The sequence below is a fragment of the Hippichthys cyanospilos genome, chromosome 14 (genome assembly GCF_059441005.1).
Source record: "Hippichthys cyanospilos isolate Australia breed blue-spotted pipefish chromosome 14, RoL_Hcya_1.0, whole genome shotgun sequence".
Taxonomy (NCBI): Eukaryota; Metazoa; Chordata; class Actinopteri; order Syngnathiformes; family Syngnathidae; genus Hippichthys; species Hippichthys cyanospilos.
Genome location: NC_142382.1, coordinates 15,921,585 through 15,935,000, shown reverse-complemented (window position 1 = coordinate 15,935,000; position 13,416 = coordinate 15,921,585). Strand labels below are relative to the sequence as shown.

General features: G+C 41.5%; 1 protein-coding gene across 2 annotated transcripts in view; it reads right to left on the bottom strand.

Annotated features, from left to right (window-relative positions):
* Nucleotides 1–4,706, bottom strand: part of LOC148413155 (leucine-rich repeat and fibronectin type-III domain-containing protein 2) — a 143,983-nt gene extending 139,277 nt beyond the window's left edge. For both annotated transcript variants that reach the window (XM_088433715.1, XM_088433717.1), the window contains exon 1: nt 4,118–4,706. The gene's annotated coding sequence lies outside the window, so the exon portion shown is untranslated. The remainder of the gene's footprint in view (nt 1–4,117) is intronic.
* Nucleotides 4,707–13,416: the final 8,710 nt, after the last annotated feature.

The following is a 13,416-nucleotide window of genomic DNA, read 5'->3' as shown; positions in this document are numbered from 1 at the left end:
TCAGGTGTGTCAGGGAAAGAAATCTGGAAAACATGCTGGACATCGGCCCTTGAGGACCAAGTTTGGACACCCCTGCACTAAGTGAATGCCCCATTAAGGCTGGAGAGAGACATCGGATTGCCTTTCAAAGTAGTTCAATAGATCAGAATAACAAGACATTTTCATGCTGACAGGTTGACAGAGTTGCTGTTGATACGGTTCATTTTTACAGGACGAGGCAAATGCAAACGTACTGTACGAGTCTGCAATATAACTACTGTGGTTCTGATGTGCACTAGTCTCATAGAACACATTTGTCTGCTTTGTCTAACATTGCATTCACTTATGTTTCCAGAGAGGAAAATAGTGTGCTGCATTTTGCGTAAAAAAAGAAAATTTTGAATATGTTATTTTTCTGTATGTACGCATACAGTAAATGTTCCTTAACAGAGAAAAAAATAGTTATTTTTATTTAATATGAATACTGGGGGCTGTGCAGATCAAGTCAAGTATTAGATTCAATGGATCCTTTGTCCCTCAAGTGACCTCTTTTTAGTGCATTTGTCATGCTATAGCTACAGTCGTTTGTATTTTCCATGTTGTTTAATACAATTTTAGAGCACAGTTTATTGATATTTGCACATTTTAATTCCAGTTCCAGGTTTATCTGAGTCCTGCTTTGCTTCATTTTCCTTTTTTTATTGCTAATTATCAAACTTGAATAATTTTATGACACAGTTAAGTACCCAACTAGAAAGCTTAATTTGAAAACAAAACAATAACAGAAAACAGATCATTTATAATCACATATTTTACTAACCAAATAATAAAAATACTTGGTATTGGTATCTGTGTCGCGATATCGGCACCAGTATTTGATCCATATCAAAATGTAGGATCTTTTTTATTATTACATCAGTTCTCAGGTCATTGTTAGGGTCGATCCCCTAGGGTTTTGTGTTTATGTATTCGTTTATTTGGATGAATGATCTATCATTCATTTAGGTATTGGGATGGGATGACAACTACTTCTACTTCTTCTGCTACCGTATTTCTCCGTGTACAAAGTGAGTTTTATTTCCCCTAATATTCAACCCCCATATGGGGGGGTTGACTTATACCTGCGTATGTCAAAACAGACATTTTTCCACATATCTGTGTTTGATTAACATTAATTTAAATGTGAAATAAGTAATATAATGTTATTTACAAGGCTGAAAATGATTATACCTCTAATTCAATATATATTTTTGTTTTAGCGTGTTTGCACTTTCAAATGCACTTTTGTCCTCATTGCCTCTTTGTTGTCAACAACCAGGCTGTGTGGATAATTTCTACAGTGGACTTTGACATATTATGAAAAGGAAAAAACGGCTTGAATTATCTACTTCAGCCCTTGGACGTGTGCTTGAACGAGCCGGCATGAATGTCGGCACTAGGATCATGTCTTCAGCATGTTGGCAATTTAGTGACACTATCTTAGTAGGGTCAACCAATAGCAGACCAGCATCTTAGCGACACGTTGTAGCGCAGGCAGTTTGACGCAACCAGAAAATAAGAGCAATTACCTAAAAATGCCTGAAGATGGAGGCAAAACAACGTAACACAGCAAAACCCTAAGGTTATGACGGTTGTCGACAGCTGTCGTAAAGCGAGAAAAATGCTGTAAAAAGAGGATGAAAAAATGTCAGTCCACATCGTAAAGTGAACAAAATGTAAGGCAGAGATGTCGTAAACTGGGGGTCCACTGCAAAAGGTTTTAGACACCCCGACAGCCCTGCTATTTGCTTCCTAGTGGAGGTGAATTCTTACTGCAGTCTCGTGCCAAGGGAACACACACTAGGCAAGTGATAAGACACCTAAATTGGATGATTGAAGTGAAGACAGTAAAGATTAGCTTTTGCTTTGTTTTAGGGCCAAGCTTTAGAGAGTACTGTTTAATAGAATTTTTCAGTACTATTTTTAATTACTCTTACTTTTTTAGTCTAACGGAGGTTTAATTTTTTTAATTGATGATGGGAGTGAGCGATGAACCAATGATTGGCTGACAGAGCAACGGCTTGATGATTACACTTTTCGGCTTGAAAAAAATGGCAAAAAATTGATGGTGGAAGAGGGGGAGGGGCACTGACAGCTGACAAAAATATGTAAAATGACCACCGCTGTTTGTTAAATTATTAATTTGCCAGCCTTGACAATATCGATTTTTGACTCAAGCGATCTAGTAAAATTGGATCTTTGATATCTGTCGTCGTTATCGGTAGTGAAGGAGTTAAAATAGTTGTCAATTAATATTTTAATTTTGAACTCTACAACGAAATACTGTGCCAGTCACAGACCACGGAACTTGTGCATGTTGTCTCATCATCTTCAGAACATTTTCAACTACCAACTGAACACACAGCAACTGCTTGTCACAAAATATGGCCAAATCAAGACACTTGGCATTCCTGCATATGACAGTTTAAAAATGGTTTGTTTAATCCAACCACATTAATATGTACCCGATCCTAAAAATGACATATTCATCTACAATGAATTAACATTAACTATTAAGATGACCATCCATAAAAAAATATGTATTGAATGAATTATCCTGAGAGTGTTTTAAAAATACCCTGTTGTAAAGAATTATGCAAAATTCACTATGAAGTAAAACTATTTTCCATTTAAAAACATCATAGGTGGTATATAAAACAAGGAAGAAGCAAACAATATTTAGTGAATAACTACAAAGGTGCAGATGCATCAACTAAATTACCATTTGAGTCATTATGGCATCAATGAAACCAGCCACCCAGCTGTCAGAAATTGTACAATCTGCCTTTTCGCTAGCCAATGAATCAGGAAGTCACATAACAGAAGTCAAACAGACACAATATGCTGCATTATTGGGTTGCTATTATCAACAGTTCACACTTGGCATTTTGCTTGCTTTCTTTTTTGATAAATTAGAATTTTGAAAATAACTAAGGACATTTTGTTCACAAGTGCTTTCTGCTTTGTTGGCTGATAGTTATTTGGATGTCCCCGTAGCCTGAAAGAACTGCGAAAGCCCATTCCTGTTTTTTAGATGACATACTTTCACCTGGTGCTACTTATTTGACTTGCGCATATACTGACTGAAATGACAATGACTATCACTAAAGTGTGCTGCATGCCGACTGCACTCATCAGTGAGTCATTTTGCGTCACATTTGCGGCTCCTTAATGCATTGCTTTGACAAGAAATCTAAACACTCTATTCAGGAAATGAACCCTTCACAGGGAGATGTTTTTAGGTGGGGGGTGACACATTGGAAAGAAGATGAATGCCCCATTGAGGGAGTCAGGTGCTGCCTCCCACTGCAGCCCACACTCTTTTTCAGTGCTCTGCATGCTTCTTTCTCCAAAGCCATCTCAAACCTCCAGGCTAGGACTTGCGATTTTGACCATTCAAGCAACTGCTTGTAATCCACAAGGTGGAGATTACTGCAGGTGTTAAAAGGGGGGTTTCTGTAACACCGCTTCCCGCGGAGCCTCCGAGTGGCTATCGATCCCATTATTAGACTCCCGCGTCCAGTATAAGCGATTATGCTCGCGCACGGCCCGATATTCCATCGGGACGTTAAGTTTGTCAACATCATCAGCCGTGAGCACGTCGGTGGCATGCGCAGACTGTGAGGAGAGTAAATAGCCCACTCTAATTACACGGGGGTATTGAAAAGCCTTTGGGCTACCCACCCCCGTGCTCTTCTCTTTCACGTGCACACGCGCAATTTGCAGACGCACAAAGCGCACTCAGAATTGGTATGCGTCGGGCACAAGCATCATTACATACATGCAGGACCATTTAGCTGCATTTAAAACACAAGGAGGACTCCGAAAAGAGAGCCGCTGGAACTCGCTTTTCGAGTCTGCCGGACTGATCCCATTGCAATCGGGTTACCTGTGATAATTCGGGAGCAACCGTGAGACACTTTAACACACCTTCGACACTGCAGAATGCGTGCCGAGCAGGACAAATAAATATTTTACACGTAGGAATATGCCTTGAATTCAATCGCATTCTGCATTATAAACAGATCGTGCCATTTTATTTGAGACTACATAACAGAGTCGGACATAATGTTTTTTGTTTTGTTTTTTCCCACCCTACCTTTGAAGACGGATCCATTAAATGTCACCGCAAGCTCTATGAATGTTCTGCTGCCTTGGTTCAGGGCTCCAGCCGCTCCCTTCGTCCATCTACTCAATCCAAGATCCGAGCTGCACAAGCACCAGCTGCCGACCCGACAGCATATTCGCTTCCTCACTAAAGCTTCTTCCTTGACGGGGGGAAAAAATGTCACCGGTAAAAGCTGCACTCGCTCAGAGCCAAGCTGCGACGAAGAGCTTCACATCCTATTTGTAGTTTTCCCTTGAAGTAAAAAGAACTAGATGCTTTTCTGTGTGAGGGGTGTGCTGTAAAATTTCCAAGCGTGATTTCGGAGTGTTGCTACATGGCAACTATTTTTACTCCCCGCGGTGCAGTACACTGCGAGCACAATATGTCCTTGGAACTACTTTCTCCCCTTTTTGCTAAAACTCCATTCGATCCCGAAAGTTGACCAAAATTCACATTTTAAATCCAAAGAATCAAGAAGTTAGTCGGTTTTGGATGGAGGGACCGGCAAATGGAGATGTGGCTAAACCAAACTGGCACACTGGGAATTCTCTCTGAAGCTGTTGGGAGGATGGCTGCGCATGCAGACAGGTCAGTCCATCTGCAAAGGAGCGCATTTACGCAAACGTTGGAGGGGGTGGTGGGGGAGAGTGCGCAATGGCTGTGCGTAAAAGAGACAGTTGGGTCGCACGCTCCAAAGCCTACAGTGTCGTGCTGTGTACAGGAGATTAAGGAGCAACCAAGGATTAGTGTCTTCTTAGCGGTATTTAGCATTCACAGGAACAAAGTAGCCTATCAGGTGCACTGTTGCACTAAGCAAAGCTCCCTCAAAACAATCTGCTTCAATCTATTGATGTGCAAAGAATCGTCACACAACTTCAGCCTGCTTTGCAAGTCAGAATGAATAAGGCAAAGTCTTTTTTTTTTTAACTAAGTTTTGATTAAAAAAAAAAACACGCCTTTTCACCCAAAAAACATGTAAGCAACTGCTACTTTTTGAAGTTAGCTATAAAAACTCCCAGACAACTGACTGTAAAAACTGAGAAGAATATAATGACAAAAAAAATGCTGCATTTGAAAGTATTCGTCCCTGCATTTGTGTGTGTCAGCTTCATTCAACTTTAGAAACGATGTAATGTCTTAGTGAGCTTGCTTCTGGTTACATTAATATATATATATATATATATATATATATATATATATATATATATATATATATATATATATATATATATATATATATATATATATATATATATATATATATATATATATATATATTCCAAAATAGCATTTTTCTTAAATTGCATAAAATGAAGGATTTGATGCATGCTTAACTTCGGGGTCAAATTCTGCAACATCCTCTCCATTTTAGTAATATTCCTGTGTTTGAACAAGGATAACTTGTGTGGGTTTCAGCCTGCTCGCTCACTTCTTTTATTGAAAATAATGCCTTAACAACCTCATCTAACAGGAGCTGCTGTTAGCTGCACTCACTAACAGCTATCTGACATTCGCACTGTAGCTCGCCCCTTTACAGTAATTATTGTAAGCAAGTGTATGGGCACTTTTGTGTCAAAACTCACTTATGTGACAGATCAATCTTCCAAAAAAAAAATAATTCCATTATTTATCATTTGTAGGACGCACCCATACTTTTGATCTTCATTTTGGGGGAAAAAAATGTGTCTTATACTTGGAAAATTACTGTAATAAGATGAACTAACAACAAAAAAATACAAGGATGAAAAATGGCCCATTCAATCTGTGGGTGTACTTTTTTGCAATGAGTGCAGTGAAGACTGAAAAAAGGAATTGAACAAGAACATAATGATGCTGTAATGTCTCTTTTCTGAAACTGGGTGGCACCCACTCTCAGAGAAGAAGGATTTTTACCTGTACTGAGCAGTAGCACGGAGAAGCTATGTCCTAATGCTAAAGTAAATGTTCCACTTTCTAGCAGTGAAGCAATCAGCAAGCTACAGTATTTCACACAAGCTTGGTAACTGGTCACATTTACTTAGTTGCAGTGCTGATCTGGGAATTGCTTGTAAAAGTAAGAATATTTGTGTATTGTAATATTCGTTGTTATCAGGCACGAGGAAGCCGGCGGAGGAAGAATGAGAGTTGTTATCGAGCGCGAGCGTGAGTGAGCTCAGGACGATGCGTTTGTTAGCCGCTTTTTTAGTTTTCTTTCAGTAAAAGAAGTGATGTTCAGAACCATGACTGAGTGATTTCTTTGTCACATATAAGGGCATTGCACTATTCTAGAACTAATGCGTTTGGTTTGATTTATTGCTTGCTGGATCCGGTCATACGCTTGACAAGCCTGTTCTAGGTCACTCTATGTATGGACGCTTGTATGGATGTGTATGCTTGAGGAGCATCACTGTTTTAAATGGTATTGTTTTAAGATTAAAGTATCAATGGTGATTTTTATTCTTTTTTCTTATTGCGTTCTCAATCAAACGCAGAACTGGGATGAAGTATTTGGCCCGAAATTGTTTAGTTAAACTGATTAGCTAACTTTGGTTCGCAGAGCTATTTTACATGAGTCAAACAAATTTGTGGGAATTCAAAAATGTAGGCATTTTGCTGTGTTTTTATTCTGCGAGGTACAAATTGCCATGTCATCCTATTTTGCCAACTTCGTCAGCAAATTGATCCATTTATTTAAATTAATGAGCCTGTTGTTTCTTCCATGCTGTTGTTTAGTGTTGCCACTTCAGACTAGAAGTGACACTACAAGTGACACTGGCAGGGTTGCCAAGTTGGTTTGAACAAATTACAAAAAATGTTTGCTTTCTTGCTTTTCTTCCTAAAAAGGCTGTTAAAATGTAGATTTCGAATTATGAACAAGATGTGCTGTCACATAGTTCAAGTCTAAATTGAGCCGAGTCACTCACATTAAGAGCCAAGTTGTTCCCAAGTTTTTAGGGGAGTGCTGTAATGAGAAATGTGTGCAGCCGTCCTGATGAGATGATGTCATGGGACCAATTTGTATTGCGGTATGTTAATCACGAATGACGCTGTTGCAAACTCTCTCACCGTCACTTGTTTGTATTCCATTCTGGCAATGAACTACTTCACCTAACATGTAGACAACACACTGTACTTGTGAACCTGTTAATCATAAAAAACAAACAAAAAAACCCACCCTTTTCTATTTAATTCTACAGGGAATAAGAATATGGAAGAGGTCCTGTTTGGCAAATTCTAATGTGAACATTTCCTGTACAGTGGTATTTCTACTTACGAAATTCATTTGTTCCGGATGTAATCTTGAAACATGAAGCTTTCTTGACTAGAAACGCTTCTTAAATAAATAGCCTATTCCACTAAAAGCCCCACAAAATGCTACTAAACCCCTTAAATGAATATTATTAAATTATAAAAATGCATAAAAAATAACAAATAACAAATTCATATTTGAAATACAGTACAGCATAATCAGCAAAACACTGCATGTCATGTAAGCATAATTTAAAAATAAACGTCCTAAACCCTTTAAATGTTTTCTATTATTCGTAGCAATTGACAATAAGACTGCAATTCACTTGTTTGCCTTGACATGTTGCTGGTGAGTTAGTGATGAATGCAAAGGGAGATGCTTTTTATAGGACGTTTAATTCGTACTTTTTTATTTTGATTTTTTTTTTAAGCATATAAATTTCCTTAAGTTGAGTTTGGGGTCATGCAAAGTGGGCTCTGTGTGATGTAATTGCTAAAGTGCTAAAGATGAGCTAACAACGCTAACGTCAAACACAACAGCCCAAAGTTGTTTGTTACGTTTGTGGAACATCAAGGAAGCAGTTGTAAAGGTTCCTTGGATTTGCCAATTTCTATCGGCGATTCATTCACAATTTTAGCACCAAAGCGGAACCTTTGACACGGCTCACATCTGTGAAGGCACCGTTCGCCTGGACTCCTGAGGCCACCAGGGCCTTCGAGGAACTAAAGAGGTTATTTACTAGCACGCCGGTTCTTACCCATCCTAATCCCGACCTGTCGTTTGTTGTAGAGGTGGACGCTTCCGACTCAGGAGTGGAGGCCATCCTGTCCCAGAGCTTCCCGGAAGATGGGAGGCTGCACCCCTGCTCCTTCTTCTCGCGCCGCCTAAGTCCTGCTGAGAAAAACTATGACGTAGGGAATCGGGAGCTGCTACAGGAGTGGAGGCACTGGCTGGAGGGAACCCGGACCCCGTTCCAAGTCTTCACAGACCATAAGAACTTATCATACATCCGCTCAGCCCGCCGGCTGAGCCCTCGCCAAGCCTGGTGGGCCCTGTTTTTACCCGATTCAATTTCATCATCACTTACAGGTCTGGTGCACGTAATGGCAAACCCGACGCCCTGTCCCGAATCCACGAGGAACCTGATGAGAAAACGACTCCAAAGACAATCCTGCCCGAGGCTCAGGTGATTGATGGTGTCCGGTGGAAATTGGAAGACCAAGTCGCTGAAGCTAACAGAGTCACTCCCGTCCCCATGGATTGTCCAGCAGGCAAGCTGTTTTGTGCCAGGCCAACTGCGCCCCTCCGTCCTGCAGTGAGCTCACGAGTCTCGGGTCGCCTGTCACCCAGGGTCCCTCAGGACCTTCCTCCTGGTCGGACAAAGGTTCTGGTGGCCAAAGATGTGCAAGGACGTTGAAGAATATGTGAAGGCTTGCCGGGTCTGTGCCAGTTGCAAGTCATCACATCGTCCCCTGGCAGGTCTCCTGCATCCACTACCGGTACCTTCTAGACCTTGGTCGCACATTGCCTTGGATTTTGTCACGGGCCTGCCAGCATCCGGGGGAAAGACGGTCATTTTGTCCATCATTGACCGTTTTTCCAAGATGTCCCACTTTGTCGCCCTTCACAAACTTCCCTCCTCTCTTGAAACTGCTAACCTCCTGGTCCAGCATGTCTTCCGTTTCCACGGTCTCCCGTCAGACATGGTATCAGACAAAGGACCCCAGTTCGTATCACGAGTCTGGAAGGCGTTTTGCAAGGCAGTGGGGGCCACTGCCAGCCTGTCCTCTGGGCACCACCCGCAGTCGAATGGTCAGACGGAGAGGGTCAATCAGGACTTGGAGGCCGCCCTGCGCTGCGTCAGCCAGCATCATCCCTCTTCGTGGGCTGCTCACATCCCATGGGTGGAGTACGCGCTTAATACTCTCGTCTCGTCGGCTACAGGCAAGTCCCCTTTCCATGTGGCATACGGCTATCAACCCCCAGTGTTTCCCTCACAAGAGCGGGAGGTCACGGTACCCTCCGTCCAAGCTCACCTGCGGAGGGCGCACATAGTGTGGCGCGATACCCGGGCGGCTCTCTCCCGCACTGCAGAGCGCAATCGCCGGCTTGCGGACCGGAGGAGGAGGATGGCCCCGCAGTACCGTCCTGGCCAAGTGGTCTGGCTCTCGACCAGAGATCTGAACCTGGTCGGCACCGCTAAGAATGAAGATCCAACCTCGTTTCATTGGCCCCTTCAGAGTCGAGTCTGTCATCAACCCCGTGGCCGTGAGACTCACTCTGCCTCCGACAATGAAGGTACACCCTGTCTTCCATGTTTCCCTGCTCAAGCCAGTGTCGTCTTGCTCCCTAAGCCCTCCAGTGGTGCCTCCCCCTCCCCCGCACGTGGTCGACGGAGGTCCTGTTTACACCTTTAAAGCCATTCTGGACTCCAGACGGAGAGGCAGGGGTGTCCAGTACCTCATCGACTGGGAAGGTTATGGTCCAGGGGAACGTTCTTGGGTAACTCGCTCCTGGGTTGTTGACCCCGCGCTACTCCGTGACTTTCACACGTCCCACCCGGGCAAGCCAGGTAGACCGCCGGGGGGCGTTCGTTGAAGGGGGGGTGCTGTCATGACCTGCCACGTCTCCCCCTTGTGGGGCTTTGTCTTTTTGCAGGACAGGCCTAAGCAAGTAAGGGGTTGAACCACCGGCTGCGCACCTGTTCTCAATTCCATCACCTATTTAGCGCAGCCGGAGCAGGGCGGCAGCGTCGGATTATTCTCTGAACCTCCGTTGCGTCTGCGTCCCTTGCTTTTCGAGTTTTTCCCGAGTTTCCTTTTGTCGCATTTATTAGTCCGTCTCCTGGTTGCCTCCCTCAGTTGTTACTTTGCTTCGTGAGTATTTTCCGAGCTTTCTTTTGTCGTTACTTTTTCTCCCCTCGAGCCCGTTTTTCGAGCGCCTTATTTTGTAACTTGTTTTTGACACAATTTTCGGCGTCGCCGTCCTGTTGGTTCCGCCCCTGTTGACTTTTGATTTTATTTATTCTCTGTTCCTGTTCGCGTGTTACGTGCTCCTTTGTTATTCAATTTCCTCCTCTTGTTGTTCTTTGTGTTCAGTCTTTGTTGGGTACATACACGCCCGTTAACTCCGGTGCCGCTAAGCATCACTAATAGTTTTCTGCCGAGGGGTTTCGTAGGCTGAAATTTTCGTAACAAGTAAGTTCATAAGTAGAGGTACCTACTGTGTATTTTATGATGATGATGATGATGATTATTATTATTATCGTCCATATATTATCATATTTACTCGTTTCACAGCACTTTTGTTATTAGTCTGATTTATTTTTTTATGTTTTATTGTATGTTTTATTTCTGAAGTGCTCCATAGAGTTGATTTGTAAAAGTTTGAATGTGTCTTTAGTATAATTCTCTGTATTTAAAATAAAAAAGGCACCAGAATCTGTTCATGTTCTTAAATATTATTTATATAGTAATATAAGTAAAGAAGTGGGCGGGCGGGATCTTGGATAGCAGCAACAAAGCAGATTACTGACTGTGCATGACACTTTCCTTTCCCTTTGGAAGGTTAGGATTAAGGATTATTTTAAAATAGGTTAAGTGGTAGAGCTACTTCAATACATTGTAGTTCTAGTACACTTCCTTCTTAAATGTATTCACAAAGTACAATAACCATTTCTGTGTAAGTTTATAGTTCTGTTGAAATTTTGGACAACCGTTGATTGAAATAAATGATTTTTAATTTTTTTTTGGCTGTCTTGTTTTTCAATTAAATTACCTCAAAGACTTATTGAAACCCTTTTCAATGACAATGAGATTTATTTCCCCAAATGAGCATTTTATTTACTCCATACATATTACCAGGGTATCCATTCATCCATTTTCTAGCTGTAGATAAGCAGCTTTGAGCGGGGAGAAACAAGTAACAGCAGCAACACATGTTACGAATTTCACCAATGCCAATTACTGCTGTTGGCTACAAAGGTAAATGCTCAGGGCGCTCAAGTTTGAGTCAGTTAAAAACACCCCCCCACCCCCACCCCCCCGTAATAATACAAAAACAACTTATTCATCTAAACTCTACAAAGTTTTGTGCCATTTTGTTGAAGCATTTTTTTTTCCCCGGCCTTGAGTGATACCCTCTCTTTGGGGCATGGCTGAAGAATTTTTTTTTTTCCTCAACCACCCCTCCCCATGTAACCATATCTCTGCTAAATTCTAAGTTAATTGCTTTATATGTTTCTTAGGCGATTTGAGCTTGTGAAGTCAAAATGTTGTACCTTGTACTCATGCAGGTGTAATGATATAAAAGATTATCTATCTGTCCGTCCGTCCATCCGTCCATCCATCCACCCATCCATCCATTTATCTATCTTTCTTTCTAAAAAAAAAAAGTTGGTCAAAGAACAAACGCCAGCGTCACACTTGCAGCTGTAAGGCATTTTTTATATTACAGTTGCACCTTGATTTATGAACTTTGGCCTTTATAATGAACTCATACCACTAGTATTTTAAATATAATTTCTCATTGGAATACATTGAAAATAGCATTTATTCCATTGGAGTGCTTCAAACAATATTTTTAATAACAATGATTGGCATTGTATTAAAACAAATATAAATCTGAAAACTTAATCCAATTTTATCAAAGGTAATATAAAAAACAATTAGTTCATCTTTTCAGATGTTTTTAATGGGCTCTGGCTTTCTGATTTCTATCAGTCTTTGGAGTCAGTCGGCAGGAGGGTCAGGCGTCCTGCATTGCCTTGGCCCAGCTCAGCAGTCCCAAGTAAAGATCCCACCGTGGCATTATTTACCATGTCTCAAAATCCATGTCGACAAGCATCTTGGAACAGACTATCTTCAACCTAGAGGCTCAATCGTACAACTGTTTATGGCCGCAGGGTTGTTTCACCCAGCAGCTACTGAAGTGGTATCACTCGAAGCGGCCTTAGATGGAGAAAAAAAACAAAAAACATATGACTAAAAAATGGGGATTAAATCAGATGAAAATGTAGTTGTCCAAGCCTCTAGCTCATAACTGCTTGGGGTTATTACCCAAAGGCTACATGTGGGGAAACAGTAAAATATTGGACAAATAGAATGAATGTATGAAATGGCAAAAATACAGTTCCTAATCACCTCGACCAACTGTGACCTTGATATACACCTATTGAACAGAAGAAAGGGTTAGAAGAGGTGATGCCATCGCCTGTGGTTGCTGCTTATGTTTTTAGTACTTTTATTTGTCTGTCGTGTGCATGTGTGTGTGTGTGTCTGTGGTAACATGAAACAGAATATTATGTCTGGTAGAGTTTGTGAGTAGAAAGGGCACCACGAGCATCTTTTTATTCTGGAGGCTCCCTCCTTTTCTTGGCTTTCCTCTTTTATCGAGGCAGACAGTTGGATATGTGACTACTGTGCCTTGTGTTGCCCACTGAGCCATTTATCTGGGTTTAGACCCTCTTTTTTTTTTTTTTTTTTTCAAAAACACTCTGAGCAATGTTAAGAGTTAAAAGAGGGTGAGCTTACTAGGAAAGGAACTTTGAACTTTCTTTGGCCAGCAGAAGGATTAATAGGCATAAACAACAAACTTCTTAATTGTTATTTTTCTTGGTAATATAACATTTGATTTCACTTAAGTTCCTAGCACTGATGTGAGCACTTTGGCACCCAGCGAACATAACTTTCCAAACCAATGTCCTACTAAGCTATTTTGCTGACCATGTCCATCCGGTAATGACCTCAGAGACTTGGTTTTTAATGGCTACTCGAAGGATTATAACAGAATGTTGCAGAGCTTATTTCTCTCGCAATGATCTCCTGATCACCACGATCAGCTCAATGGTTTTCAATGGCCTCCACAGCCACAGTATCGTGATCTCAGTAGAACGCATCGGGGATGATGGAACAGGACATTTGTTTAATGAATATGCTGCTGACAAAGCTGCGACAACTGCTGTTATCTTGGCAGTGCATCCTAATAATGCTGCTGAATGTTTGGCTCTTGTCAAAGTCTCATATTTACCAAGCAAAATAAAAGTGTCTGGAAGAAAATTGTT